A 27,095-nucleotide genomic window follows, 5' to 3' on the forward strand; every position below is an offset into this window, starting at 1 on the left:
AGAATGTAAGGGCTGATGCGTTGTCACAAGTTTTCCTCCCCTTCCAAGATGGAGTTGGTTCCTGTTCCTGTGATACCTCTTGATCGTATTCTGGCTACGGTTCGTACCAGTCTCACTTCACCTTTGGGTGACAGAATTCTTGCCGCTTAGATTCATTCTCCTCCTGAGAAACCTTGTGACCGCTGTTTTGTCCCTGTGAGTCTTTGCGCCACTTACCATTCTCCAAAGGCTGCTGGCCACTCTGGGAAGAATCAACTCATTTGGGCTATTTCCCAACAATTCTGGTGGCCTAGTCTCTGTGCTGATGTAGCTGCCTTCGTAGCTGCCTGTTCAGTGTATGCTATGAGTAAGACACCACAACACCTTCCAGTGGGCCTCCTACCGCCCATACCCAATGGAGAAAGGCCTAGGACCCACCCGTCTATGGATTTTTTTGTGGAGTTACCCAACTCCCAGGGCAACACAGTTATCCTTATAGTGGTTGACTGGTTCTCGAAAATGTCACATTGCATTCCACTTGTTGCCTACATTCAAAAAACTGGTATCCACTTTTGCTTGGGAGATCTTTTGATTACATGGCTACCTAAGGTTATCATCTCGGACAGGAGTAGCTAGTTTGTATCCAGGTTTTGGCGAGCCTTTTGTGCACAGTTGGGAATTCAGCTTTCCTTCTCTTCTGTGTATCACTTGCAGTCTAATGAGGCTGCAGAACGAGCCAACCAGTTCTTGGAGCAGTTTCTACGTTGCTATATTTCTGACCAGCATAACAACTGGTCAGGCCTCTTACCTTGGGCAGAGTTGCTCACAATAGTGCCGTTAATTCTGCTTCCCGATTATCCCCTTTTATGACGAATTATGGTTTCCAACCATCCATGTTGCCTGACTCATTTGTTCCTCAGAGCATTCCTGCGTTAGAGGAGCATCTCCATGGTCTTCGTTCCACTTGCGTACAGGTCCAAGGGTCCTTGCAACATGGCAATGATAGGTAAGGCTTCTATGCTGACCGCAGACGCCTACCTGCGCCTTCCTATCAAGTTGGGGAGAGGGTCTGGCTGTCATCTCGCAACCTCCGACTCCGTGTTCCCTCAATGAAATTGGCACCTCGGTTTATTGGGCCTTTCTGTATTATTGTATCAGGATTAATCCAGTGGCTTACGCTTTAGACCTTTCTAATATGCGTATTTTAACCACTTGAGCCCCGGACCATTATGCTGCCTAAGGACCAGAGGTCTTTTTCCAATTTGGCACTGCGTCGCTTTAACTGCTAATTGCGCGGTCATGCAATGCTGTACCCAAACGAAATTTGCGTCCTTTTCTTCCCACAAATAGAGCTTTCTTTTGATGGTATTTGATCACCTCTGCAGTTTTTATTTTTTGCGCTATAAACGGAAAAAGACCGAAAATTTGGAAAAAAAATGATATTTTCTACTTTTTGTTATAAAAAAAATCCAATAAACTAAATTTTAGTCATACATTTAGGCCAAAATGTATTCGGCCACGTCTTTGGTAAAAAAAATGTCAATAAGCATATATTTATTGGTTTGCGCAAAAGTTATAGCGTCTACAAACTAGGGTACATTTTCTGCAATTTACACAGCTTTTAGTTTATGACTGCCTATGTCATTTCTTGAGGTGCTAAAATGGCAGGGCAGTACAACCCCCCCCCCCCCAAATGAACCCATTTTGGAAAGTAGACACCCCAAGGAAATTGCTGAGAGGCATGTTGAACCCATTGAATATTTATTTTTTTTGTCCCAAGTGATTGAATAATGACAAAAAAAAAAAAAAAATATTTACAAAAAGTTGTCACTAAATGATATATTGCTCACACAGGCCATGGGCCTATGTGGAATTGCACCCCAAAATACATTCAGCTGCTTCTCCTGAGTATGGGGATACCACATGTGTGGGACTTTTTGGGAGCTTAGCCGCGTACGGGGCCCCGAAAACCAAGCACCGCCTTCAGGATTTCTAAGGGTGTAAATTTTTGATTTCACTCTTCACTGCCTATCACAGTTTCGGAGGCCATGGAATGCCCAGGTGGCACAAAACCCCCCCAAATGACCCCATTTTGGAAAGTAGACACCCCAAGCTATTTGCTGAGAGGCATATTGAGTCTATGGAATATTTTATATTTTGACACAAGTTGCGGGAAAGTGACACTTTTTTTTTTTTTTTTTGCACAAAGTTGTCACTAAATGATATATTGCTCACACAGGGCATGGGCATATGTGGAATTGCACCCCAAAATACATTTAGCTGCTTCTCCTGAGTATGGGGATACCACATGTGTGGGACTTTTTGGGAGCCTAGCCGCGTACGGGGCCCCGAAAACCAAGCACCGCCTTCAGGATTTCTAAAGGTGAAAATTTTTGATTTCACTCTTCACTGCCTATTACAGTTTCGGAGGCCATGGAATGCCCAGGTGGCACAAAACCCCCCCAAATGACCCTATTTTGGAAAGTAGACACCCCAAGCTATTTGCTGAGAGGCATGGTGAGTATTTTGCAGCTCTCATTTGTTTTTGAAAATGAAGAAAGACAAGAAAAAACTTTTTTTTTTTTCTTTTTTCAATTTTCAAAACTTTGTGACAAAAAGTGAGGTCTGCAAAATACTCACTATACCTCTCAGCAAATAGCTTTGGGTGTCTACTTTCCAAAATGGGGTCATTTGGAGGGGTTTTGTGCCACCTGGGCTTTCCATGGCCTCCGAAACTGTGATAGGCAGTGAAGAGTGAAATCAAAAATTCACGCCCTTAGAAAGCCTAAAGGCGGTGCTTGATTTTCGGGGTCCCGTACGCGGCTAGGCTCCCAAAAAGTCTCACACATGTGGTATCCCCGTACTCAGGAGAAGCAGCAGAATGTATTTTGGGGTGTAATTTCACATATTCCCATGGCATGTTTGAGCAATATATCATTTAGTGACAACTTTGTGCAAAAAAAAAAAAAAATAAAAAAAAAAAAATTTGTCTCTTTCCCGCAACTTGTGTCGCAATATAAAATATTCCATGGACTCGACATGCCTCTCAGCAAATAGCTTGGGGTGTCTACTTTCCAAAATGGGGTCATTTGGGGGGGTTTTGAACTGTCCTGGCATTTTATGCACAACATTTAGAAGCTTATGTCACACATCACCAACTCTTCTAACCACTTGAAGACAAAGCCCTTTCTGACACTCATTGTTTACATGAAAAAGTTATTTTTTTTTTGCAAAAAAATTACTTTGAACCCCCAAACATTATATATTTTTTTAAAGCAAATGCCCTACAGATTAAAATGGTGGGTGTTTCATTTTTTTTTTTTCACACAGTATTTGCGCAGCGATTTTTCAAACGCATTTTTTGGGGAAAAAACACACTTTTTTAAATTTTAATGCACTAAAACACACTATATTGCCCAAATGTTTGATGAAATAAAAAAGATGATCTTAGGCTGAGTACATGGATACCAAACATGACATGCTTTAAAATTGCGCACAAACGTGCAGTGGCAACAAAATAAATGCATTTTTAAAAGCCTTTAAAAGCCTTTACAGGTTACCACTTTAGATTTACAGAGGAGGTCTACTGCAAAAATTACTGCCCTCGATCTGACCTTCGCGGCGATACCTCACATGCATGGTGCAATTGCTGTTTACGTTTGACGACAGACCGCCGTTTGCGTTCGCCTTAGCGCGAGAGCAGGGGGCGACAGGGGTGCTTTTTTTTTTTTTCTTTATTATTTTTTTGCTTTTTTATCTTATTTTTAAACTGTTCCTTTCATTTTTTTTTTTTTTTAATCATTTTTATTGTTATCTCGGGGAATGTAAATATCCCCTATGATAGCAATAGGTAGTGACAGGTACTCTTTTTTGAAAAAATTGGGGTCTATTAGACCCTAGATCTCTCCTCTGCCCTCAAAGCATCTGATGACACCAAGATCGGTATGATAAAATGCTTCCCCAATTTCCCAATGGCGCTATTTACATCCGGCGAAATCTAAGTCATAAAATGCTCGTAGCTTCCGGTTTCTTAGGCCATAGAGATGTTTGGAGCCACTCTGGTCTCTGATCAGCTCTATGGTCAGCTGGCTGAATCACCGGCTGCATTCTCAGTTTCCCTGTTGAGACAGGAGAGCCAGAGAAAAACACGGAAGACGGTGGGGGGGGGCATTCCCTCCCACGGCTTGTAAAAGCAGTCTAGAGGCTAATTAGCCACTAGGATTGCTTTTACATGAAAGCCGACCGCTGGCTGAAAAGAATGATACCAAGATGATACCTAAACCTGCAGGCATCATTCTGGTATAACCATTCAAAGTCGTGAATGGCGTACCTGAAGACAAAAAAATGGTTAACAATAAAGCACAGTAAACGGTAAAGTATAAAAAAATTGCATACCTGAAAAGCAAACATGATAAAACATAATAACAATAAAACATTGCAGAATAGAATACAGTAAAAAAGAGCAGAACAGGAGAGAGAGAATAGATAGAGAGAGAACAATAAAACGACAACTATTTTTTTTTATTTTATATATATTTTTTTTTTTTTACACTTTTTTTGTAACTAACTTTTATAACGGTAACCGATTCCAGGTTCGGGTCTCTCAAAATGCGATGGCATCTTGGGAGACCCTGTGAAAGTGTGCCTAGTCTGTGCAATGCTGTACCCTACGCTAATACTCAACTAATGAATGGTAGCGTTCAAAACATTCACCAATGCAAAGACCAGGATTGTCAGGACAGGAGGGACAATAATAGCGGGTGTCACGCCTATATTCGCGCTTGCTGCAGACACGACATCTTTTTTGGGGGTTCGTTGGGTAGGGGTACTCGGGAGGACATAAAGAAAATGCCTCTCATGCAGCCGACTGCATTTGGTTGGGGATGTGAATGGGGGAAGTACGGGCGCTGCAGAAGTGGTGGGTTCCCAATTAGGATTGGCGAATGCAGCAGGAAGGGCACTATGGGCACGACGGGCCTGTGTTTGTCTTCTTGGTGGCAGCGGGACACTACTTGTGCTTGCCACCTCACCAGCTTGAACTGCACTTATGGTTTGGTTTCCACGTCACCAAGTGTTACTGCAGTGCTGGTTTGACTACGACCGGGGTGTACTAGGCCGCTGGTGCTTGCCAGTTCAATAAAAAGCTACCAAAAAAACTGTTAGCGATCGCAGGGATCAGGCCTGACTCTGCGAACGCTGCAGTTATGCGTTAAGTGTTTTGTAAGTGACAGTGATCGATCGATACTGCACTTGGGTGGGCCGGGCCGGGCGGAGGGGCAAAATGCAGGTGCTAGCAGGTATCTGGGCCGATCCCGCTAACACTGCGTTTTTGGGAATCCTAAACTGCTGGGGACGCCAGTATAGATCTGATCGGATCAGATATTGATCCGTTCAGATACTATACCACTAAGGGAGGTGTACGGTGCGTGCGTAGGTGTTAGCGGTACTGGCGCTAATCTGACGCTGCTTGGGGCTGGTGCTTGCCAGTTCACCAAAATGCTACCAAAAAAACTGTTAGCGATCGCAGGGATCAGGCCTGACTCTGCGAAAGCTGCAGTTATGCGTTTAGTGTTTTGTAAGTGACAGTGATCGATTGATACTGCACTTGGGCTGGGCCGGGAGGAGGGGCAAAACGCAGGTGCTAGCAGGTATCTGGGCTGATCCCGCTAACACTGTGTTTTTGGGAACCCTAAACTGCTGGGGACGCTAGTATAGATCTGATCGGATCAGATATTGATCCGATCAGATACTATACCACTAAGGGAGGCGTATGCTGCGTGCGTGGGTGTTAGCGGTACTGGCGCTAATCTGACGCTGCCTGGGGCGACGCATATCACCGCCGGGCGATCAGGGGGCTAAACCTTTATTCGGTAATAAACGGCGGGTGCCCTGACACTATAAAAAATAAACAAACTAACCAGCGTCACCCGTAACAGTTATACGGTGATCAGTGGTGAAAGGGTTAACTAGGGGGCAATCAAGGGGTTAAAACATTTATTAGATAGTATATGGGGGTCCCTGACGCTATAAAACGCTGACGGCGAACCTAAATATTTACCTCACTAACTAGCGTCACCAGCGACACTAATACAGCGATCAGAAAAATGATCGCTTAGTGACACTGGTGACAGGGGGTGATCAAGGGGTTAAAACTTTATTAGGGGGGGGTTAGGGGGGTATCCTAGACCTACAGGGGGGTAATACTAACTGTCCCAACACTGTAACTGTCACAAACTGACACCAATGCAGTAATCAGAAAAAAAAAACAAAAAACTGCTGGTGTCAGTTTGTGACGGGGGGGGGTGATTGGGGGGGATCGGGGGGCAATCGGGGGGGGGGGGATCGGGGTGTTTAGTGTGCCTGGCATGTTCTACTGTGTGTGTGTGTGTTGTGCACTCACATACCTGTCTTCTCTCCTCGGGCCGGAACGGAAATTACCGAGCCGAGGAGAGATGACATCATTTCCTTTGCTGCTGTTTAGCATACAGCAGCAAAGGAATGTTCTCATTGGCCGGCGGCGATCGCGAGGGGGGGGCCACGAACGGATGGCCTCCCCCTCACCTCCGATCGCCGGGGGACAATAGACGACCGCCTCGGGCACCGGGGGGGGTCCGATCGGACCCCCCACCCGCGGAAGGCAAATCACGTATATGTACGTGATTTTGCCTGTCCGTGCCACCTTGCCGACGTAAATCGGCGTGAGGCGGTCGTCAAGTGGTTAAATGTATTCCATGTCTCCTTATTAAAACCTTTGGTATGCAACCACTTCACCACCTCGGTGCCACATCCTCACCCAGTACAGGTTGAGAACCATGAGGAGTAAAAAGTACCATCCACCATTGACTCCCGTAGGTTCTGTATGCACATGCGGTACCTGGTTCATTGGAAAGTGAATGGTCCGGAGGAGCGCTCTTGGGTCTCATCCTCAGACGTACATGCCCCTGTCCTCCTCCGTGCTTTCCATAGATGTTTTCCCCTCAAACCTGGTGGCCCTCTGAGGGAAAGGGGTCGTTGAGGAGGGGGTACTGTCAGGGTTAGGCTCAGTCCTCCCTTCTCAGAGCTCAGGCTGCTCAGCTGTTGGTTAATTGCCAGTACTCATCATTCCACAGTGACTCACCTGGTGATCATATCCTGCTTGTTAACAAGCCCTGCTTGCTATTTAAGCTGCCTAGATTAGATCTCCTGTGCCTTCACCTTGGTCAACATATCTAGAGACTGTCTGCTGGTTTCCTGTTAAAGACTTTCCTGGCTGATGTCCCTTCTGGTTCCTGATCCTCTCTACTGCTCTGACTACGCTGATCTCTGGCTCCCTGATTTCCTGGCTTGTTCTGACTACCCAATTTGGTTACCAAACCCTGCTATGTTTTGACTATGTTTACTATTTGTACCATTTTTAGCACTACATTAAATGGTGTGATTTTTATTGCATTTTCTGTCGCCGTCTGTTTCAGGGTTCCTGACACAAACAAATGATGTTGTCTTGGCACAGAGCCATGCCATGAATGTACACTGAGCTTCGCATGTGTGGCTCAGTGTACACAAATGCTGACAAACAGGGAGAAGCAAGAGACCAATAGGTTCTCTTTTGTCATAAAAAATCCTATCTGTCAGATTTTTAACTCTGCTTTAACTTAAGTGATAGGAGCTCATCATTTATACATCCAGAGAAAACAATAATTATAATAATAATAAAATAAATACAATTTAGCACAAAAATAGACAATGTAAAAAAAAGCAAACTCTAAAATAGACAGCAGTAGTATGCTAACAAATCTTAAATAAAAAAAAAAATAGTCACAATATTAAAAATATGATGCATACATAAACAACATATATTCACTTCCCTAAACCTGAATGATTAAGTGTTAATAATCCCTTGGTTCTATAAATGCATCTTTCTCATTTAGAATACAAAATTATTTCATACATTATGGTGCAGGTTTATTATGACTAGAGGACCTTGGATTATAACAGGTTATAGGGTTTTGGTTTTAAGGTTTTTTTTTTTTTTTTTAAGGGGGTACTTGTATTTATAATCACGTGCATATATGGATTATATAATTATAATATATTTAAATTAACAAAGATAATATGTGTGCATTGTATTGCAATAATAAGACAGACATTATAAAATAAATTCCTGCACAGGTTGCTGGCATATTTAGAACTGAACTTGGGAAATTATCTTTTCCCAAAGTGTTTGAGGGCCCTCTAGTGGATTCCCTATGAAATCGGTTTTACTAGCTTTCAAATATTTGCATAGTGTGCCATCTGGAGGTGATGATTAAAATCAAGTGTATCAGTTGCTCACAAGGTAATAATTAAAGTTGTAGTGGTTTCAAGTAAGAAAACGTAAAAACTTAGGACAATAGTATGAAAATGCTAACGCTGAACATTTCAGACTGGCCAGCATGTTAGTAACGCATAGATCCATACACCAGCAAAATACTGTAATTTTCCATTTAAACTTCTATAGCTGTAGGAAAAAAACTCACCCAATCCCCCCCCCCCCGGCGCTGGGAATCTATTCTATTCTGAATGCAAAATTACTTCATATGTATTGGTGCAGGCTCATTATATGACTGGAGGTGCACTGATTTGTAAAAGGTTATAGGATTTTTTTGGGGGGTTGTTTTTTACATGCATATATGGATTGTATGCACTGTAATTGTACTGCAATATGACAATATAATATTATTTTGTGTATTGCCTGCTGGCATATTTACATATCAAATTTAGGTGATCTATTAGTTGATCCAAGGAATATCGCTGACGCAGAAGTGATTATTAAATCACCAAGGGCTCAACTGTGAATTTAATTAAAAATTTTTAAAAAATATTTAAAAAAACATTTCTAAAATTTACAGAAAACCAACAAGGGGACAAGACAGCTGATTTATTATGAGCACTCATTATGGAATGTGTAAGATTACTAGCTCCAGCATGCTGAAGTCAAAGGTTTTTAATAGCACTCTTGGGGAGGACTATTAAAAGAGCATTACAACAGTCCAGTCTAGAAAACACAAAAGCATATTTCAAGTGCTGACTATCTGCAGTAAAAATGATGTCATGCATCTTGGAAATATTATGTAAATGAAAGTAAGCCATTTTACAGACATTACCGTTGTTATTCTAGAAGGTACAATCCAGTCAGAACTAAAAAATAACCCTTCTGATGCATACAGGGAGTATAGCCTACTTATTCAATTCTTTATCTAAGCATTGATGTCCTGCACCAGTATACCCTCGTCCTGTTTGTAATCTGCTGATCCAGGACCACATCTGCTGGTGACACTGGAACACAATCTTTGCTGTCTCATACACAAAAACATTGGTGTAAAACTTCTAGTGCCAAGAAGCCTCTTACAGCCACTAACAGAATATATACCTGCTTTGACATCACAATCTCCACCTCATCCAGTCAGTGAATGCTTTGCATTCATTGAAAGAATGCAAAGTGTTCTCTGAATGGTGCCACTGCCGAACGAACAACTGACTGACCGACCGACCTCCTGTGTGTTTAGAAAACAGAATTGTCTTCAAGAGGGCTAGACAATACCTGTTCTTTGTGCATGGCTTGGAGGATATTTAACCACTTCCCGTGCTTAGGACATACCCGTACATCCTCAGACAGGAGCAGTGATATCTGGGTCATGTGTAAAAATAAGTTGCGCTTATACCGTGAGTAATCTTGTGTGAACAAATGATAAAAACACAGAAAAAATGCACTATTGAAAAACAAACTTTGAATAAACAAACTGTAAATAAAATTCTAAGTGTAAAAAAATGTGTGAAAGTCAATGGCGACCCTAGGGGGGGGCCAGAGGGGGCCCTGACCCCCCCAACATTATGCTGTGCCCCACCATGTGCCCCCCCCAAAAAAAAAAAAATTTTTTTTTTTTTTTTTTTTTACAAAAAATCAATGTCTAAGAGGGAGAGAGTCCCCCGTCAGCTCCTGCGGGTGATTCCTCCCCCCTCCCCTGCTCGCTGACACTGCATAATGCGAGCGTTCACACAACCACGGCCGCCCGATCTGCTCCTTCATCTGCATCCTCATTGGCAGGGAGAAGAGCGAGTTGCAGGAAGGACTCCACCAGGACTCTCAGTTACTGAAAAAACAGACTGATTTCTCCTGTCCTTAGGACAGGAGGACCAGCCTGTAAATTCCAAGAGATGCCAGACCAGCGCTGTCAATAGCAGGGGCAGGACAGCAAGAGGAGGCTGGGGAACCCCACAGTGGCAGAACACCAGGGCCTGGAGGCAAGACAACCTTTGCAACCCTGATAGTTCTCCCACTGCTTTGGATCCTTATATTTTCTTGATATGCTGGTGACATATATCTCTTGTTTTCTGCCACCCTGGGGGACCCCAATACAGTAGGAAGGGAGCTCACTGCAGAACATGTGAAAGGGCCCATTGTGGGGTCGTAGTAAAGGGCCCCAGGATATATATATATATATATATATATATATATATATATATATATATACATTTTATAGTTGCCCCCCTACTTTTGTCCCTGTCCCCCCATGTGCCCCCCCTAAATTTGAAAGCTGGAGACGCCACTGGTGAAAGTCCGTATGAAAAACTCTTCATCAATCAATAATACCAATGATAATTGTAAAAGTGGCAGTTGAGTTCGTGAATGAAAAACTAAAAAAAACAGCAATCCCAAAAATATATATAGTGTGATAAAGTCCAAAATCCTTCCATCTTCACCAACGAAGAAAAAAAGGAGGAGGAGACAAGAAGAGGGGGAGGAAGATCCTCAGGTTAAAGGACACAAAGACAGTCCCACTTGATGTGTGGGAACCCTTATGCCCCATACACACGGTCGGATTTTCCGACGGAAAATGTGTGATAGGACCTTGTTGTCGGAAATTCCGACCGTGTGTAGGCTCCATCACACATTTTCCATCGGATTTTCCGACACACAAAGTTTGAGAGAAGGCAATAAAATTTTCCGACAACAAAATCCGTTGTCGGAATTTCCAATTGTGTGTACACAAATCCGACGCACAAAGTGCCACGCATGCTCAGAATAAATAAAGAGATGAAAGCTATTGGCTACTGCCCCGTTTAGAGTCCTGACATACGTGTTTTACGTCACCGCGTTCAGAACGATTGGATTTTCCGACAACTTTGTGTGACCGTGTGTATGCAAGACAAGTTTGAGCCAACATCCGTCGGAAAAAATCCTAGGATTTTGTTGTCGGAATGTCCGATCAATGCTCGACCGTGTGTACGGGGCATTACCCTCCCACCACTGCCCACTGCCTTCGGATGCACTGTGAAGAGTGAAAGGTATGGAAGTTCCTTCCCAAATTCTGTGATGTGAAAAACAATGAGAATTTTGTCACTTTCGGTTTGGATTTGTTTGCTTACAAACCATTACTGCTGATCTCGGTTTAATTAGCTGCTTCCATGGGCAAAGGAGAGATCTGGGGTATAATAGACCTCAGATCTCTCTATAAGGAGGATCTGTCACGGTCCATGCTATCACAGGGGATGTTATTCATCCCTTGTGATAGTAATATAGTTTAATAAAAAAATAAATATGTATATTAAAAATATATGAAGCTAAATAAATAAGTAAATTAAATTTTTTTTTAAAGTGAACCCCCGCCCCCCCCGGCTCCCTGTGCTCATGCTTAAATGCAAACACGCACGTAGGTCCCGCACGCATATGTAACAACGATGCAATTGAGGTATCATCATGAACATCAGAGTGAGCAGTGGCGCTGCCCCCCCAAGCTAGTAAAAAAAAAAGTGATCCTTTAAGCGTGTCCAGACGCCGGACACACAGCTGCCTATGAGACACTTGTACACCTTGCAATCAGCTGATTGCAACAGTGAAGCTGATTCTTTGTGTTTAGGAAGTGTTCGGGGGGGTCAAGCAATGCACCCGCAAACACTCCCACTCTACAATAATTTGTTCATTTGGCCCCTTTGCTATTTGATTGTCAGGGACTAGAGGACGTAGGGCAGTGCTTTTTGCGGCACCGCAGGGTCACTTCCAGTTTCCCGGCCACCACTCACCATGTTGTGTGTGGAGTGGAGTCGACTGTGCATGCGGGAATGGGTGCGGTGGATTGAGGAAGGCCTGAGTTGTGCCTGTGATTTCTGTAACGGTAAGCGCCGGCGCCGCGGGCCTCAGGCTCAGACTTCTGCACTGCACTCATACTCTCTCAACACCAAGTTCTTTAAGCGCTAGGAGCTATCAGTCAGGTATGTGGATATGGGACCCGAGAAGGTATAATATGGACTACAGCCCAGTGCAGCAGCCAACCACTAGAAAATCCATAATAGGAGACAAAAAACACAAAATGCAGCTCTCTATGGGTACAGTCAATAAGTACAGACCGATAGCTAAATAAAAGTTAATTTATTACACAAAAACGGTAATTAACTATTGTGGAAGTCTGTAAAAAACTGAAGGATATTGAGAAGGATGCAGCAATCAGTCATAAGAGCATTAATACATGTAGCAATTGAAATTGTTAAAATGTTATGATATTAAAAGCAAAAACTGTACAACACTGACATCCAGGTAGGAGGGGATTAACATCATCTGGGTGGCTTGCTGGTAGGACGTGGAGAATGGACGACCTGAACCACATGGAAAGCAATAACAACCCGATGGGAAAAGAATGATAGACAGTTCACTGCCTTCAAGCTGGAGATCAGGCTCTGTTGGTGTCCGGGACGAAAACCGCAACAGTGTGAGAACACTCTGCTGGCTGCTGTGGAGTGCTGGGATTGGTCACGGGGAATAACCGTGCTGAGCTGCGGGCAGTGGAATACAATGTCCGCTGCTGGAGGTGGGAGCCAGGGGAGCGGAACGAAGCCACAGGACCCGGGCGCGCTGGATGACGTCAGGGCTACTTCCGGATGTGAAGGGGAGAGAAAGCTCGTGTGAGGTGGTGGACCGCAAGCTCTAGGTTGTCGTGACTAACATGTTTTTATCTTAGAACATCCATGAGCAATAGATTGACAAGTCAGACAACCTTTTTTCCAGCATTGAAAAATACCTGTTCTATTATCGAAATAAGCCCTAATGTCGAGCAAATTTCTTTTATTAGATTTTTAAAGCTTGCTCGGGGCGATGATGCTTTTATGGTACGTGATTTTCTAAAGGTTATTTGTGGTTTGAAAAGTAACAGTGGTGCCAAGCGTTGGTTCAACTTCAAAATATTGTAATGTTTGTAAATGATTTTTGAGATGGTCCTGTATTTGGTGTTAAAGGTGGACAAAAATCTTGCTGTATTAACAATCTCTTTGGTAGTATTATCTTTATTTTTATTGTTATTTTTGGATGGCTTGTTGACATTCAATAAAAAAGCATCTTGCACTAGATCTCTAGGGTAGGCTTTTTTTTCAAATTTCTTTTGCAGATGTTTCCCTTGTGAGGTATAGTCTTCCAGTTTTGTGCAATTTCTTCTTAATCTGTGAAATTGTCCATTAGGGATATTCTTCTTCCATGTTGGGTTGTGGCAACTTTCAAAGTGAAGATAAGAGTTGCCACCTGTGGGTTTTGTGTGATTACTGGTAATAATATTGTGTTGGCCATTAGATAGGACGTGTGAAGGATAACCCCAATGTGTTGTTATTGGAGTAAGTGACAAAGGAGAAGAACATGTCTGGGCTGCTACACCAAATGAACAGGACATCATCAATGTAACGTCTGTAGAAGACAATGTGCTCGGAGAAGGGGTTGTTGGCCCAGATGTGCTTCTCCTCCCAATATCCCATAGTGAGGTTAGCATAGATGGGGCAAAATTTGCCCCATAGCTGTACCTTTTATGTTGGAGATAGAATTGGTCCAAAAAGAAGTAGAGTGCTGGGGCTGGTCACGGGAAACAACCGTGTTGAGCTGCAGGCAGTGGAATGCAATGTCCGCTGCTGGAGGATGGAGCCAGGAGAGCCGAACATATAGTTCATATAATTGCCAGGTGGCTTTTAACAAACAGTGTATCTATTTCAATATATGTGAGTGACATAGGCTCAAATGCAATAGGCACTTTATATAGTTGTTTTTCTACGTTACAGGATTGAGAGGGGTTAACAGTACATTCCAGGCTGGCTATTTCCACCCCCTCCCCTTCCCCTTCAGTGGATTTAAATATCGTTGTTGCCGTGCCCTCTGTGACTTTGACAAAGCGCATGCGCGCAAAACATGTTAGTCACAGCAATCTAGAGCTTGCTGTCCACCACCTCACATATAAAGAGAAAAACAGGAAGGAGGCGCCTCTTAAGTAAGACTGTAATATTTAATACACAAAGCGTATTAAAAACACTCACATTTTGGTATCATTAATCAGGCACAGTAGAGACTGGTTACACCAATCTCCTTCACAGCTATCAGCAGGGGTCACGTCCTGTGGATCCATGTGTGGCCGGCGTCCTGACCAGCAGGAGTCTTTTGGCATTCAAGCAAAGTCCAGAGCGAGGCTTGGAGGGCAGCTGGCGGATCAGGGCTGGAACGCAGCATGTGGCGGGATGGCATCACAGACGTGATTGTGATGCGTTTCCGAGCATGCGCACTAGGGAGATGTCTTTAGTCTCCTTTCTCAAGCTAAGTTGAATAGGCTGTGACCAGCCTTTTTATGTGCCATGGTGGTGCTGCCACCCAAGAGAGAATTGTAATAGTACTCAATACATACAAATAGAGGCTTACAAGGGGGGAAAAAGAGTAGAAAAAAACGACAAATTAATCAAAAACAAATAATACATTTTTTCTTTTAAGGTTACTTACTATAAAACAAAGTGGCCCACCAGCCCCGTTATCTGGTATATATTTTTTGTGTGAAATCACATATAGAGCATCACCTAAAAAAAAGGGGGGCAGAGAGAAATGGGACGTGTGGTTAGACATAATTTTATAATATAGTGGATATTTCTAATTCTTCATTAATTCCTCCAGAATTTAAAGTATCTAGTGAATATATCCAATATGAATATATCCAATATGTCTCACGCTCACATAGTCTATGGAATCTCTCAGCCTCAGAGAGATTTTTCGGGATTTGTTCTGTGATCCAGACTTCCAAACCCTCTGTGGACCTGTTATGATGTTCAGCAAAATGGCAGAGGACACTATGTTTGTCCTTGCCTGCCTCTATTTTCCTTCAGTGTTCACTAAATCGTTGTCTAAGTGGTTGTATGGTACGTCCCACATACAGTAAATAGCAAGGACAAAAAAGGCCATAAACTACAAAATCTGAACCTCACCACCTCACACGAGCTTCCTCTCCCCTTCACATCTGGCAGCTCTGATGTCACCCAGTGCGCCTGGCTCCTGTGGCTTCTTTCGGCTCCCCTGGCTCCATCCTCCAGCAGCAGACTTCGCATTCCACTGCCTGCAGCTCAGCACGGTTGTTCCCCGCGACCAGCCCCAGTACTCCACAACAGCCAGCAGAGTGTCCTCCCGCTGTTGCGATTTTCGTCCTGGACACCAACAGAGCCTGATCTCCAACTTGAAGGCAGTGAGCTTTCTATCATTCTTTTCCCATTGGGTTGTTATTGCTTTTCATGTGGTTCAGGTTGTCCATTCTTCACGTCCTTCCAGCAAGCCACCCGGATGATGTTAACCCTCTCCTACCCGGATGTCAGTGTGGTACTGTTTTTGCTCTTAATATCATAACATTTTTAACAATTTCAATTGCTACTCAATTTATGCTCTTATGACTGAATATCCTACAGTTTTTTACAGACTTTCACGGTGGTTCGTTACCGTTTTTGTGCAATAAACAAGCTTTTATTTAGCTATTGGTCTACATGTACTTTTCTGCCTTTTGTGTTTTTTGACTCATACTCTCTCAGTCTAACCCACCCTCTGTTCCGCACATACTTCCCTGCACTTCTCAGTCATTCTCCACTCAGACTGGGCCCAGGCCAGGGTGGATGATTGTGCAGCTGGACTGGAGCATGAGGGTGGGTCACATTTTGGGGATTTTTGCCAGTGCCATGTATGTCCAATCAGGAGGTGTCACTGACTCACTACTACTACTACCCTGTTTCCCCGAAAATAAGACCTAGCATGATTGTCGGTGATGGCTGCAATATAAGCCCTACCCCCCAAATAAGCCCTACCTTGTTTCCCTGAAAATAAGCCCTACCATGAAAATAAGACCTACAAGGACTTTAACTAGGGTTTATTTGGGGGGTAGGGCTTATATTGCAGCCATCATCGACAATCACCCTAGGTCTTATTTTTGGGGAAACAGGGTAGTCATTATCACTACTGCTACTACCATCATCAATACTACTACTACTACTACTACTACCACCATCATCACTACTAGTACCACCATCATCACTACTACTACCACCATCATCACTACTACCACCATCATCACTACTACTACCATCATCACTACTACTAATACCACCATCATCACTAGTACTACCAGCTAGCTATATACAGGACAGGTGATGTATAACTGCATACCCTGATCTGTGAGGCTGAGCTATATACCCTGATCTGTAATGCTGAGCTGTATACCCTGATCCATTTTTGCTGAGCTGTCTACCCTGATCTGTAATGCTGAGCTGTATACCCTGATCTGTATACCCTGATCTGTTTTTGCTGAGCTGTCTACCCTAATCTGTAATGCTGAGCTATATACCCTGATCTGTAATGCTGAGCTATATACCCTGATCTGTAATGCTGAGCTGTATACCCTGATCTGTAATGCTGAGCTATATACCCTGATTTGTTTTTGCTGAGCTATATATCCTGATCTGTGAGGCTGAGCTATATACCCTGATCTGTGAGGCTGAGCTATATACTCTGATCTGTAATACTGAGCTGTATACCCTGATCTGTTTTTGCTGAGCTATATACCCTGATCTGTTTTTGCTAAACTATATACCCTGATCTGTGAGGCTGAGCTATATACCCTGATCTGTTTTTGCTGAGCTATATACCCTGATCTGTTTTTGCTAAACTATATACCCTGATCTGTGAGGCTGAGTTATATACCCTGATCTGTGAGGCTGAGCTATATACCCTGATCTGTAATGCTGAGTTGTATACCCTGATCTGTAATGCTATGCTATATACCCTGATCTGTAATGCTGAGCTATATACCCTGATCTGTTTTTGCTGAGCTATATACCCTGATCTGTTTTTGCTAAACTATATACCCTGATCTGTGAGGCTGAGCTATATACCCTGATCTGTGAGGCTGAGCTATATACCCTGATCTGTAATGCTGAGTTGTATACCCTGATCTGTAATGCTATGCTATATACCCTGATCTGTAATGCTGAGCTATATACCCTGATCTGTTTTTGCTGAGATATATACCCTGATCTGTGAGGCTGAGCTATATACCCTGATCTCAGAGGCTGAGCTGTATACCCTGATCTGTAATGCTGAGCTATATACCCTGATCTGTAATGCTGAGATATATACAATGATCTGTTTTTGCTGAGCTATATACCCTGATCTGTGAGGCTGAGCTATATAACCTGATCTGTGAGGCTGAGCTATTAACCTGATCTGTTTTTGCTGAGCTATATACCCTGATCTGTGAGGCTGAGCTATATACCCTGATCTGTAATGCTGAGCTGTATACCCTGATCTGTAATGCTGAGCTATATACCCTGATCTGTGAGGCTGAGCTGTATACCCTGATCTGTGAGGCTGGGCTGTATACTCTGATCTGTGAGGCTGAGCTATATACCCTGATCTGTGAGACTGGGCTGTATACTCTGCCCTGTAATGCTGGGGCTGTTTACTCCTGTTCTGTGATGCTGAGCTGTATACTCCTGACAGTATGGGTGGAAGCAAGTGGAATACAGGGGACGGAGTTGGTGGATTCTATAAGGGGTGGGGCTTATGAGAAGTGGGAGTGGTTAAAAAGGAAGGGCGGGGTCTGGAGCCCCCCATGTTAAAACTTTACCAGCCACCACTGAGAGTGAGAGCAATAATTCTAGCACCAGATCGCCTGTCTAACTCCAAAGGTAACATGTAAAGGGTTTTAAAGCATAACTTTTAAATAATTTCATTTACCATAGTTTGTCACCATTCCTTGGCATGCACAATTATAAAGCATGACAAGTTAGGTATCTATTTACTTGGTTTATCATCATCACATATATAGCTATATACCCTGATCTGTAATGCTGAGCTATATTCCCTGATCCGTAATGCTGAGCTGTATACCCTAATCTGTAATGCTGAGTTGTATACCCTAATCTGTAATGCTGAGCTGTATACCCTCATCTGTAATGTTGAGCTATATACCCTGATCTGTGAGGCTGAACTATATACCCTGATCTGTGAGGCTGAGCTATATACCCTGATCTGTGAGGCTGAGCTATATACCTTGATCTGTGAGGCTGAGCTATATACCCTTATTTGCAATTCTGAGCTGTATACCTTGAACTGTAATGCTGCACTATATACCCTGATCTGTAATGCTGAGCTATATACCCTGATCTGTGAGGCTGAGCTATATACCCTGATCTGTGAGGCTGAGCTATATATCCTGATCTGTGAGGCTGAGCTATATACCTTGATCTGTGAGGCTGAGCTATATATCCTGATTTGCAATTCTGAGCTGTATACCTTGAACTGTAATGCTGCACTATATACCCTGATCTGTAATGCTGAGCTATATACCCTGATCTGTGAGGCTGAGTTATAGACCCTGATCTGTGAGGCTGAGCTGTATACCCTGATCTGTGAGGCTGAGCTATATACCCAGATATGTGAGACCGAGCTGTATACCCTGATCTGTAATGCTGAGCTGTATACCCTGATCTGTAATGCTGAGCTATATACCCTGATCTGTGAGGCTGAGCTGTATACCCTGATCTGTGAGGCTGGGCTGTATACCCTGATCTGTGAGGCTGAGCTATATACCCTGATCTGTGAGACTGGGCTGTATACTCTGTCCTGTGATGCTGGGGCTGTGTCAGGGCTGGGCTCAGCCCTTCCTTCTCTGAGCTGGCCGCTCAGCTGTCGGCTAATTGCCAGCTCCTATCTCTCCACAGTTACTCAACTGTTGATGATATCCTGCTCTACAGTCCCGCCTACTTAAGTCGTCCAGTCCAGAGGAACTCTGCCTTTGCCTTGGTCAACATTACAGAAACTCCTGCGATCCTGTTCAAGACTTGCTTTGCTGACATCCCTTCTGGCTCAAGATCCTGCTTGCTGTTCCACTACATTGATCCCTGACTTCTGGCTTGGCTGACTATCCGTTCCAGTTACTGAACTTTGGCTATGTTTTGACTAAGTTTGTTCTTTTTACTTTTATTATTAAACTAGTGTGATTTAACTGTACTTCTGTCTCGGCCTGATTTCATGGTTTCTGACAGGCTGTTTACTCCTGTTCTGTGATTCTGGGGCTGTATACTCTGTCCTGTGATGCTGAGCTGTATTCTCCTGACACTATGGGTGGAAGCAAGTGGAATACAGGGGACATAGTGGGTGGATTCTATAAGGGGTGAGGCTTATTAGAAGTGGGAGGGGTCAAAAAGGAAGGGCAGGGTCTGGTGCCCCCCCATCCTAAAACTTCACCAGCCACCACTGAGAGTGAGAGCAATAATTCTAGCACCAGACCTTCTGTCTAACTCTAAACTGGTAACCTGTAAAGGCTTTTAACCGGTTCCCAACCAGCTCACGCAGATCTACTGTGGCAGAATGGCTTTCCTGGGTGAAATCCCATATATATATATGGCTTTGCCCAGGAGGACCATCAAAGGGCGCGCCAGTGCAGTAGGAGGCACCCGCGCGCACCCACTGCACGGCAGGGGGACCCGATGCACGTGGCCAGCGGGCGCGATTGCCGCCAGCCACGCGCGATCAAGTGCATGAGAGCCAGCACGGGGATGTGTGTGTGTAAACACACACACCGTTGTGCTGTCAGAGGAGAGAAGACAGATTGTGTGTTCCTACAAAGTAGGGACAGCGATCTGTCATCTTTCCTAGTTAGTCCAATCCCCACACAGTTAAAACACACTGAGGGAACACACAGTTAACCCCTTGATCTCCCCTAGTGTTAACCCCTTCCCTGCCAGTGACATTTATACAGTAATCAGTGCATATTTATAGCACTGATCGCTCTATAAATATCACTGTTCCCAAAAATGTGTCTGCCGCAATGTCGCAATACCGCTAAAAATCACAGATCATTACTAGTAAAAAAAGTAAAATAAATAAAAACGCCATAAATCTTTTCCATAGTTTGTAGATGCAATAACTTTTGCGTAAACCAATCAATATACGCTTATTGCAATTTTTTTTACCAATAATATGTAGAAGAATACATATTGGTCTAAACTGATGAAGAGATTTGTTTTAAAAAAAATTGGGGGATATTTATTTTAGCAAAAAGTAAAAAATATTGTTTTTTTTTCAGAACTGTCATTCTTTTTTTGTTTATAGCGCAAAAATAAAAACAGCAGAGGTGATCAAATACCACCAAAAGAAAGCTCTATTTGTGGGAAAAAAAAGGACGCAAATTTTTTTGGGGTACAACATTGCATGACTCCGCAATTGTCAGTTAAAGCGACGGAGTGAAAAATTGTAAAAAGTGCTCTGGTCAGGAAGGGGGTAAAATCTTCCGTAACTTTTGAATAATTTAATTTACCATAGTTTGTCACCATTTCGCAGGCATGCACAATTATAAAGCATGACAAGTTAGGTATTTATTTACGTGATTTATCATCATCATATGTATTTTTTCAGAAAATTGAGTATATTGTGTTTGTGTGCACTAAAATTAATTTAAGTGCATTTCATCCTGAAAATTTGCGGTTTATAAACTGCTGCGCAAATGTTGTGCAACATAAAAATTTGCAACAGCAACAATTTTATTCTCTAGGGCCTCTGGTTAAAAAGATGTATGAGAGAAATGTCAGAATTGGCCCGGACTGGAGGTTGTTAAACTGAACCTGAACCCTGGAAGCTGTGCCACAAAAAAGCAAGCAGAATACAAAGGAGAAGGTCTCCTCGCAGCAGATTTTTGCCCATTACTGACTGATCATGCCCTTTTCTGCATTGTGTTTCTGTGTGGGGGCAGCCATCTTGGTAGAGGCAGGGCTTTGCTTCCTTGTGTTTAGTGCTATCTCCTGATAACTGGTGTTTTTGATAACGTCTGGGGTTAGAAGAAGGGGTACAGGAAGCACAAATCCATAGAATGAATGAAGCAGAAACAGGGAAATGCAGTTTAGATTCCTTTCCAGGAAGTAGCAGAGTAGTTATATCAGAAAATCTCACTTCAGATCTCTCCGTATATTCATTCACTGTTGTAACACACCTGGGTGGGATCGGAGCACATCCTCTGTGTCCCAAGCCCACCTGATTTTGAAGCCTATTAGAGCCTTTGGCTCTAATCAGGTGCTTCCAAAAAAAACCCCTGCCATTGTAATTAATGTCCCGGTGCCCTGAAAGGGGCCGGACACATGAATAGGGGGTGGCCACCACTGCTATGCATGAATCTATCCATTACCATATAGGGGGATGGAGTGGAGAGAGGGGGCAGCGCCTGGCCGCCCCTAATGGACGGCGCGCCACTGCTCCAGACTAGGAATTAGAGGCAGCAGAGCCTTAGATCTCACACTGCAGATATACAGCTGAAGGTTTGCCTGTGCGCACATACCCACTATGAAATTTACTGCCATTTCAGGAGAAATTCAAGAAGAAAGGATCATTTTTAGGGCACTACTTAGAGAAAATGAAATCTGTATTAAATCCCAAACCAAAAGTTTTATATATTGCAGCTTACTAATTCTTAAATTTGGTGGCTGCATTAGTTTTCTTTTTTTAGGCCTTTTCCCTATATTTTCACTGCGTGATCCAGCTAGTAACAAACTTTCTGTCTTAGGGTGTCTGCACTCTAAATGGAGAAGCAAGACACCTTTGGACAGCAATTTTGGGAGAGGGTAGTGTTAAGCCGGTCACATGGTTCAGCAGGGACTACCTTAATCTTGATCCACGTGTAGCACTACCCCCATAGGGGCTGCAAGTGAAAGGGTTCCCCACTGCTGCACACCAGTCACATAGCATTTTCCACTTGCATCCAGATGCAGAAACCAACAGTCCTTGAGGTTTGTTTTTGTTCCTTTATTGAGGGGATAATAACTTGGATGGGGTTAGGGATTATGGGATGCCCAACTTAAAAGTCACAAAAAGAACCAGGGACAACTTCCTCCCTATTTACGGCTCCACTTGTTCTTCCTGCACAGCTTGACTTGATCTTCTGTACAGCTCCGCTTCACTTACTCTGCAGAACTCCATTAGATTTGTTCTTTGGAAACTACAGTGAGGGAAAAAAGTATCTGATCCCCTGCTGATTTTGTACGTTTGCCCACTGACAAAGAAATGATTAGTCTGTATTTTTAATGGTAGGTTTATTTTAACAGTGAGAGACTAAAAAACAAGAAAAATATTCAGAAAAACGCATTTCAAAAAAGTTATAAATTGATTTGTATTTTAATGAGTGAAACAAGTATTTGACCCCTTCGCAAAACATGACTAACGCCCCGTACACATAAGCGGAAATTCTGCCAGCAAAAGTCCGATGAGAGCTTTTGGTTGTTAATTGCGACCGCGTGTATGCTCCATCAGACTTCTGCTGGCAGAACTCCAGCCAGCAAAAGATTGAGAGTAGGTTGTTTATTTTTCGGTTGGAAAAAGTTCCTACCCGAAAATGCGTTCGTCTGTATGCAATTCGGACGCGCAAAAAATCACGCATGCTCGGAAACAATTTGACACGTGCTCGGAAGCATTGAACTTCATTTTCTCGGCTTGTCGTAGTGTTGTACGTCACCGCGTTTTTGACAGTCGAACGTTCAGAGAAGTTGACCGTGTGTATGCAAGCCAAGCTTAAGCGGAATTCCGTCGGAAAAACCATCCAAGATTTTTCCGACAGAAATTCTGCTCATGTGTACAGGGCATTAGTAGTAGGTGGCAAAACCCTTGTTGGCAATCACAGGGGCCAGACGTTTGCAATTGGCCACCAGGTTTGCACACATCTCAGTAGGGATTTTGTCCCACTCCTCTTTGCAGATCCTCTCATTAAGTCATTAAGGTTTCAAGGCAGATTTTTGGTAACTCGAACCTTCAGCTCCCTCCACATATTTTCTATGGGATTAAGGTCTGGAGACTGGCTAGGCCACTCCAGGACCTTAATGTCCTTCTTCTTGAGCCGCTCCTTTGTTGCCTTGGCTGTGTGTTTTGGGTCATTGTCACGCTAGAATACCCATCCACTACCAATTTTCAATGCCCTGGCTGAGGCAAGGAGGTTCTTACCCAAGATTTGATGGTACATGGCCCCGTCCATCGTCCCTTTGATGTGGTGAAGTTGTCCTGTCCCCTTAGCAGAAAACCCCCCAAAGCATAATGTTTCCACCTCCATGTTTGACGGTGGGGATGGTGTTCTTGGGGTCATAGGCAGCATTCCTCATCCTCCAAACACGGCGAGTTGAGTTGATGCCAAAGAGCTCGATTTTGGTCTCATCTGACCACAACACTTTCACTCAGTTCTCCTCTGAATCATTCAGATGTTCATTAGCAAACTTCAGACGGGCCTATACATGTGCTTTCTTGAGCAGGGGGACCTTGCGGGCGCTGCAGGATTTCAGTCCTTCGCAGCTTAGCGCGTTACCAATTGTTTTCTTGGTAACTATGGTCCCAGCTGCCCTGAGATCATTGACAAGATTCTCCTGTGTAGTTCTGGGCTTATTCCTCACTGTTCTCATGATCATTGAAACTGCACGAGGTGAGATCTTGCATGGAGCCCCAGACCAAGGGAGATTGACAGTTATTTTGTGTTTATTCCATTTGCGAATAATCACACCAACTGTTGTCACCCTCTCACCAAGCTGCTTAGCGATGGTCTTGTAGCCCATTCCAGCCTTGTGTAGGTCTACAATCTTGTCCCTGACATCCTTGGACCAGTTCCTTGGTTTTGGCCATGGTGGAGAGATTGGAATTTGATTGATTGATTGATTGATTGATTGATTGATTGATTGATTTTGTGGACAGGTGTCTTTTATTACAGGTAACAAGCTGAGATTAGGAACACTCACTTTAAGAGAGTGCTCCTAATCTCAGCTCGTTACCTGTATAGACACCTGGGAGCCAGAAATCTTGCTGATTGATAAGGGATCAAATACTTATTTCACTCATTAAAATGAAAATCAATTTCTAACTTTTTTGAAATAGGTTTTTCTGCATATTTTTGTTGTTATTCTGTCTCTCACTGTTAAAAAACCTACCATTAAAATTATAGACTGATCATTTCTTTGTCAGTGGGCAAACGTACCAAATCATCAGGGGATCAAATACTTTTTTTCCCTCACTGTAACAGTGTCTTGTTAGCTCCACAAAAGCCCCTTACAGGCTAGGAACTCTCAGTCTCTTATAAAAGTACCACAATGAGGGCTGAACTGTATCCTGTAACACCTCCAACTCCCCTGTCTCAGCTCTACTTCTTGCAGGAAATGCTAGCCCCACCTGGCTGCCTCTTCACCAGCCCACCTGGCTGCTTTTTCTGCCCAGTCAACCTGACTGACACTCTGCACCAGTCAACCCGGCTGACACACTGGAGATTTTCCAGGGCAAGGTTTAATGAAGACTTAGCACACTGCCGTCTTCAAGAGAGACCTGCGTCATGTGGCAGTCTCTCCCCTTGTCTGTCCTGCATTGTGCTGATCTACTCAATGTATCCTTCCTTGCTCCCATTGCCTCTCAGGAAAGCTTACTCCAACTTCTTCTTTGGTAGCATCCTTCCAGGCCAGCCACCTGACCCCCCCGGCCTGTGGTAGAGCCCCTGCCTGGCAGGGGCCACTCAAGGGTCGCTGACAGTCTCCCTCAGCATTGCATCTCCATCTTTCACCGACTCCCCTGCCAGCATGACTCATTCACTTTTTAAAGGCTCATTTAGTCCCTGCCAGGCCCAACTCCTGGGATTGGCTAAGGGCCCCCAAATATGCAGAGCAGCCCCTCCTAGCTTCCACCCACTAATTTATAGGACATTGTCTAACATTCTAGAACCAGGGGAAGGCACCAGATAGTTGCCTGGATGAGTCATCCAGCCCTCAACTGAACCCTGACCCAATTCCATGGCTCAGGCTTAGCCCTGAGCCAAACTATATTTTATCTACACTGCCACTAGTAGCACACTAAAGGGTGCTTCACATGTATTTTGTGTACAGAAGTTGATCTAAGGATCAACTTCTGTACAACCAGTCTGTTGGATAAATCCCACTCGATCAGAGCCGCAGGCTATAGCTGGTAGCACTGATCATTGTATTCTGATGGTGGGGAAGTCTCCCCGCTGATAGAACACAATAGCTCAGTGCGATTGACTCCCCCATCCACCTCTAATGTGTGGATGAGGAATTCTATGGGACTGCTTTAACAGCACTAGCAGATTCATGACAAGGGTAGACTAGAGGTCTCCAAGTAAATAACATCTGTCCTACCCCCCCCCCCCCCCCCAACTCCACCCCCTCTAACCCCAAAGAAAATACTTTACCCAAAAGCAACCAACATACAAAAATATAAACAAATAAAAAAACAAACATATTATCAAAAGAGTTCTCGAAGGTACCAAGTGTAGCACCCTTGTCCCTAGAACAGGGCTACAGGGCAAATTTAGTGTGCCAGGTAGTCGTTGGCCTGGCCAATTTGTAGTGTTCAGTGATTACATGACTTTTGTTAATTTCAATCTAAGTGTGGTTTTCTCCCTTCTGTCAGAAGGCGGTGCTGTCGCCTTTGACATTAGAGTGATGAGCTACAGTGAAGTTCAGGTTATGATAAACATACTTTTCTCACCCAATCATATTTGCGGCTAAGCATGCATGGAAAAGGTGTTTAAGGGAATGAACTCAGGTGATCAGGGCAGTGTGTTTCCCACCTGGGGCTATGGCCTGGGTGGATAGTGTATGTGTACAGCTCCTGGCTTCTAGGTCCGAAGCCTGGGGCCTATTCAGGGAGCTGCCAGCTGCTAAGCCTAATTGAGGCCTATCCGGGTGTTAGGTGGAGAAAAGTCTGCCAAAAGATCCGGTAACGATTCTAAAGGGATGGAGTTTCTAAGCAAGCACCAGAAAGAGAACCCTTCATGAGCAGGAGGCTATGAAGTGGCTGGGACAACTTCAGAGAGAACTCATCCAAGGGAATCAGTGCATGAAGCAGTAAGTAATGTTTAGTTGCTAGAGGAGACAGCTTGTCCTACAAAGTACAGATGTGCTGGTTCAGCTCAATGGCTCTTATTCCTGTACTGCTGTCTGTCTCACCTCACCTATTTTTGTTTAAGGAGTCTGCCAAATTGTCTGTTGCTGATTGTTACTAAGGATGTCCTGTGCCCTATTCCCCACACTCCCACATTTTTTCCGGTTTGAGAAATAAAACTTCTCTATTGTTTAAAGCATAAAAGTAACTGGCGCCCAAATTCTTTCTTGTTCATCACCCACCATGCCCACAAACCTGCAACCTGAGAATGTATGTTGGCCATCCCTACCCCCGGTAGTCATCATTAGACTCCCAGAAAGTTGGGGTAGGCGCTACACATGTAACTAAAACTTTAGTGTCTGTGGCGCCAGTTAGATAAGCTATGCCCCCAGCCACAAAAATACTGTCTCAGGGGCAATTCCAACCGACCTCAGACACCTTACCGGCCTACAACTACCTGGTCACTATTAATTGACTGGACCAACTAGAGGACACCATACCTAAGATCAGTGGCGTAGCGTGGGTTGTCAGCACCCGGGGCAAGGCAAGTAATTTGCGCCCCCCCCCCCAACCTGTGGACTTTTAGGCTATCCTGAGTCCCTTCAAATACAATAGTACTGACCTACCGGATTCCTATACTGACCACTACACTGAGAACTACACTGTCCACTACACTACATTGTCCACTACACTGACCACTATACTATACTGACCACTATACTACACTGACCACTACACTGACCACCATACTACACTACACTTGACCACTATACTACACTACACTGTCCACTATACTACATTATACTGACCACCATACTACACTGACCACCATACTACACTGACCACCATACTACACTACACTGTCCACTATACTACATTACACTGTCCATTATACTACACTACATTGACCACCATACTACACTGT

The sequence above is a fragment of the Aquarana catesbeiana genome, linkage group LG09, assembly GCF_042186555.1.
Source record: "Aquarana catesbeiana isolate 2022-GZ linkage group LG09, ASM4218655v1, whole genome shotgun sequence".
Lineage (NCBI taxonomy): Eukaryota > Metazoa > Chordata > Amphibia > Anura > Ranidae > Aquarana > Aquarana catesbeiana.